The sequence below is a fragment of the Arachis ipaensis genome, chromosome B05 (genome assembly GCF_000816755.2).
Source record: "Arachis ipaensis cultivar K30076 chromosome B05, Araip1.1, whole genome shotgun sequence".
Classification (NCBI taxonomy): Eukaryota; Viridiplantae; Streptophyta; class Magnoliopsida; order Fabales; family Fabaceae; genus Arachis; species Arachis ipaensis.
Genome location: NC_029789.2, coordinates 10,989,485 through 10,995,747, shown reverse-complemented (window position 1 = coordinate 10,995,747; position 6,263 = coordinate 10,989,485).

Below are 6,263 nucleotides of genomic sequence, written 5' to 3'. Positions count from 1 at the left end.
TTCTAATCTCAAATTCCACCACCACCCCGTTCACCCAGCCACCACCCCCTTTCCCTCCAAAACTCACACACGGAGACATTACACACACACTGCCACCCGAGGAAGAAGAAGAGAAGAGGAGGGGGAGCGAGACCGCACTGGCAACGTGGGGATTCGCTGCCGCTATCGCATCATCGTCGACGTTATTGAGGGAGCCCAAAGAGGAGATACAAGCCAGAACTAAGAAAGGGGGAGCTGTCGCCGCCGTCACGCCCTGCTACTGTCGGCTTCGTCACATCTGTCGCCGCTATTGATTGAGTCCGTCGCTGTCGTTGTCACTGGTCTGGAAGGAAGAGAGCGCGCAAGAGATCAGAGAAGGAGGAGAGGGCGACGGCACCGGTGGGTGTCACTGCCACCATCGTCGTCGACGCTGTTCAGTGAGGAAGAACCGTTTTTTCTCTGCTTTTTCTATTATTGTTGTTGTTGCTGCTGCTGCTGCAGCATGTGAAGAAGATCATGATGGAGGTATAGTGGTGGTGGAATTTGAGATTAGAAAGGAAAAGGGGGGTGGTGGCTGGGTGAAGAGAGTTAGGGTTAGAAAGGTGATTGGATGAAGGAGGTGGTGTGGTGGCGAAGATAAGGGTAATTTAGGGATTTTAGGTAATTTTTTATGGTTTGGATAATTTTGCTTGTAAAAACCATTTTTTATTGGTACAAATGGTAATTTCTTTTTTTTATGGGTAAATATGTCAGCGTTTTCAACTTTCGTGGGTAGAAATGGTAGTTTACTCTTAGTTTTCAAATGATTTTTTTAGTCATATTAGTTCCTGAAAAATAAAACGTAAGTCAAATTGGTCCTTCGGTCAGTTGGATGATGACGTGTCACGTTAAGTACCACGTGGCAGGTTAATGCCACATGTCACAAGATGATTGGATGACGTATCAAGTCAGTGACACCTAGTGTGCCACATGTCACTTGACATGTAAAAAAATTATTTATAATCAAAATAGTCCTTGAAAGTCTAGACGTAAGTCATTTTCATCTTAAAATTTTAAAAATTAATCAAATTAGTCCTTATATAAATTTTTTATTTTTTCATAATATTAAATTTAAAATATTTTTTATACTACTAATTTTAATATTATTTTTTAAATTATGTAAGAAAAATGTTTTAGAATAGAAAAAAATAAGAGGGATTTTGAGAAGAATTAAAGGACTAATTTGATTAATTTTTAAAATTTTAAGGATGAAATGACTTACGTCTAGACTTTCAAGGGCTATTTTGATTATAAATAACTTTTTTACATGTCAAGTGACACATGGCGTGCTAGGTGTCACTGACCTGACACGTCATTATCCAACTGACGGAAGGACCAATTTGACTTACATTTTATCTTTCAAGGACTAATATGACTAAAAAATTTATTTGAGGACTAATTTAAAGAATGAATGATCTTTTAGGGACGAATTTGACTATTAACCCCAATTTTAAATAATAATATTACATGGCCTATATTTTTCAGGGTATAACACCACCCATACTAACATTATGATTACCAAGTCTTTTGTGAATGCTTAATTAGTTTATATAGTTGCTATTTGAGCAAAATAGATAAAACATATTTCCACAACAAAATTCTAACTCATTAGGCCATTTGAATAACAAAAATCTCACTACTATAAATATCTATCTCATTATTAATAAATACTATGCATGAAAACTAATACATTAAACCTAAATTTCTCAATTACATGACAATGTTATATCTATTTATTTTCAAATAAATAGATTTTGACCAGTCCTAACAAAAATCACAACACAACTTCACCCAAAACAACACGGCTTTGAAAAGCCAGAATTATGAGCATGTAAATCGAAAAAAGGAGGACAACTGACGCTTCAAGGAGCGTGAAACCAGAGCCATAATTCGTGCCTCATCTCTACGCCAGTGACAAAATTGCAGCCTCTGCACTCTGATTAAGTTGGTAAAAAAAAAAAAAAAAAATAGAGATATTATTATTAAATTCATTTTCACTTATCTCATTAACAAATTATAAGTCTAATGACCAGTATAATTTGGATTAATTTCCTTCACTTTCTAACAAGAAATCCTCATTGTGGGGTACCGAAGACTCTGATTTCTATGTTGAGTGAAACTTGAAAATGGGGGTTTTGCGTATCCAACCCAATAGCTCATCTCAAAGGATAATGATGGTGATTTTGAGTTGATCCTTATGAAAGGCTAGGAACAGGTTCATCTTTGATAATGTATCAACTAGTGTGGAAGAGATAATGGCATCGACTTTAAAACTGCAAAAGGAGTTTCAACAAATCCCTAATTCCTAATTGATAAGTACTTTATTTTATTTTATTTCTCTTATTAGATTCTTATATGATGTTACTTTTATGGTAGAGCGTTGGGAGTCTCTTATTTTTTTTACTTATCCCATATATGGACACCTATACATTTTTTTCGTTTCATGAATAAAATTATCTGACTTTGTAAAAAAAATCCTCATTGTGGGCTCGCTTTTGTTCATGCTGTCAGATCCTATAACTAGGTATATCAGTTAATTTGTGTCTTAAACACGTGTCCAATCCAGTATCGTGAAATGTTAAAAGTTTTACCTTTTAGTACCATAGAATCTTCCAAATAAAAAAAAGGAAAAATCATATACTCTAAGCGGAAAGCACGTAATAAATACCGAACATCTTTTTAGCATCTTCTTTTACTCAATGTGCAACACATAAAGCAAGGAAAAAAAAAAAACAATTCATTAAAGAGAAAGAGAAATAACTTGAATTGTTAAGAGAGTAGTTAATAGAAGGTGGGAAGCTTAAAAACACTAACTTCTTACTGTTTCTAAGGGTTTATGTAATCCCCTAAAAAACTTTAGTTTGCATTTTCACAAATATATAGCAAAATCAATTAAAAAAAATGTAAATAATGTGAGCAAAAATATAAAGATTTTTCTCGAGGCTAATAGCGATTCAACATAGTGTGTGTATATTTCTCTATTCTATTAACAAAAATACATTTCTATATATATGAAACTCCTAAAATTTAGTGCAGAAATTAAATAATATACATAAACGAAGGAGGACATTGAGATATATTATCATAGGATAATTTCTGTTAAAAAATACATAGTATTGGAACATTGGAACGTGTTGGCTAGCCAATTAACTCATCTATATTAGTAGGTAGATAAATAAGAAAAAATTAAGGAACACCAAATGATTATCATACCGGAACACCAACTTGTAGAATAAAGACATGATTAAGAAAAGAGAGAATAACATCCCTCTTAACTTTTGGAGAAGAGATTGGTTTATTAGAGATTGAATCTCTTGATCAAGCTTTTGTAGTGCTTTTCTGGTCTTATCTGGTTCTACCTCGTATTGCTATGAATCCTCTACTTGAATTAAGCCATGTCAATATTTACTAACCCAAAAATAAAGTAATTCTTCACGGCCGACATATAATTATGAATGTAATGACAGGAAAAGGATGGTGAAATTATTGGAATAATAGAATGTTATTTGTTATTAATGGATACAATAGCTTAGAGAAGGAAGTTGAATTTAAGTTTTTTTTTTAATTTAGTTTGCTTATTCTTTAAAATAGGTGTATTTTATGAATTTTGTTAAGTCACTTCGTACAGAAAAATAAGAGATACTTTTATTTTGTCTTGTATCAAAAGAAGAGCCAAAATAGAATTGAGCGCAAGGCAGGGACGGATCTATATATTGTGTAGTGGGGGGCAGGCGCCCCCACTACAATTTGAAAATTTTTTGAATAGTATATGATAATAATATTTATTTGTCCCCATTAAATTATTGAATTTGACCCCACAATAATTTTTTACTCAATTTTTAGTACTTAATAGTCAGTTTAAGAATTTCATATTAGATATTTATTAGAATGATTAATTCTCAATTTAAATAAGATTGGTGTTTTTTCTTAAAAATAAACTCAAAAGATATTATTTATTTTTTTTTAAAATTAGTTTTAATTTTTTCTGTAGCAACTATATTAATTGAAAAAAAATTTTCAACTATAAATATCACTGAAAGTATACATATTGAAAATGAATTAAATAATAAATATATTTATACACAAATACATAATGGTTAATGAATAATTTTATAGTTAATTTTTATGTAATATAATATTTTTATTATAAAAATTATTAGAGTTTATTTATCTTGTATTCTAAAGGCACATATTAAGATTACAAATTGAGAATATTTTTGTTGAAAATACAAAATAATTAAATTTTTAATATTTTTATTTTACAGTTATCAAATAAAAAAATTTAAAACTTTCTACTAATAGTAAATTTATCATGTATCTTTAAGACACATATTAACTAAACCTAAATTATTGTTATATTATATATATTTTGCCCCCACTGTCAAAACTTTCTGGATCCGTCGCTGGCGCAAGGTATATAGCTATGAGGTTAATTTGAATAGAGTAAATAGGAGATAATTTTATTTTGTCTTTTAAAGTATAAAACCAAAAATAGAGATGAGAAAGAGAAGTGACACAGTCATATATTTTGGTTCAGCTTCGTAGTGCATGTAGCCTATATACAATCCATCACAACAATGATAAAATTTTACTATCTTTAACCAAGATTATATTCACCAATTTTACTAGGATTCAATCTAATTATATTTAGGACAAACTTAGTTTCTACCCAAATCAAATTTGACTAGGAACTCACCCTAGCCTTTAAGTGCGAAGTACTCACCCAACTTGCAAAGAAATCCCTTCAAGATTATTAAAACAAAACAGAAATACATACAAAGAATTTCTAAAATAAACATGGACTTTTCTCCAAGTCTAACTCTGTCTTTTTACTCTCAATAGCTTTTTTCTTACATTCTTTATCATAATGCCTTTTTTCATTAAAATAAAGAAAAATTAGATTGAGATAGAATATTTAATGAGAACTATGAAGGAGAAGAAAGTAATAGCTCTGTATGAGAACTCAAATTTTGTGCTCTCACTCTTTACTCCAATCTTTGGCCGTTTACCCCTTTAATAAAGGAGTAAAGCTTCCAAAACTTAAAATTCTTCTTCAGCACATTTGACTTCTTCTTCCCCAATATCAGCAGCAGCAGCGGTGTTCCAGAAGAGATATAGAATATAAACAGTGATTTAACCATACATGCATTCATACCTTCTATCTTCTCTTTCATCATTTTTTAAATTTCTTCTTGAATGTGCGCCCTTTTATTTGTACTTTGCCTCCAAGTAACCTTTTTTACTATTGATTTTTTGAAAAGATCCATAACCTCCAAATATTTGAGCTTTTCGATTCGGTGTATGCAAAGAGAAAGTTTTCTTCTACAAGCTTCAATATTGCACAAAGATGAAAAAATTTCTCTGATGAACCTTTGGATGTGATCTTTGCTTTTGACCCTAACTTTTTTAACTTTCTTCTTTTTTGATTGAAATTGGTAACCCACTTTTTGTACTTTGATTTAGTCCTAATCAAAACTTTTCCTTTTTCTTGCTCTACTTCCGTGATTTCAAGTGGGTAATAAAAAAGAGAGAAGAGAGAATTTGGTTCGGTGTGGTTTGGTTATGATGAAATTTGAGTTCTATTACTTAGTTAGCCACCAATTCAAGTGAATGGGCTTGGATCATCAATTGGGCTTATTAAAATAGTGTAAATTATATTCAACCACTTTATGAGTGTATGTGAGCTTGAGAGTGTGATTTGTATTCAGCCGTTCATTTTCTTAGAGCTTATGAATCTGAACCATTGTTGAGCTTTGTTTGCTTGTTATTGGACCAGTTTAGTTAGTTTAATTTTTAGCACATTTAACAAACAAATCACACAAATAATTGGACTTTAAATTCAATAATAATATTTAAAATCTTGAGCGCAAGACAACCCGCCCCTAAAATTTTAAAAAAACACCAGCCTAAAATTTAAAAAAAACACCATAAAATTCAATAAATGAACGTTACACTAAAATTTTACCCATATCAAAAAATTATTGCAAGTTAGATAAAAGCTTTTTTTTCAATTTTCATTGTCTTTGTTTGCAGCCACTTGTCAATTGTTGAAATTTAGCACTTGTCAGGAATTTAGCCGCTCCACTTATCAAGAAGCTAATCATCTACGGCTCTTCTATTATATATAAAATAGAGAGATTCTTCCACCATAATAACGCCAATGCTTGATTTTCTTTTATACCAAGAAATCAACTAATTGATAATTCATTTAAGTTTAAGCTAGACTACAGCTTTGGCAAAGCTTT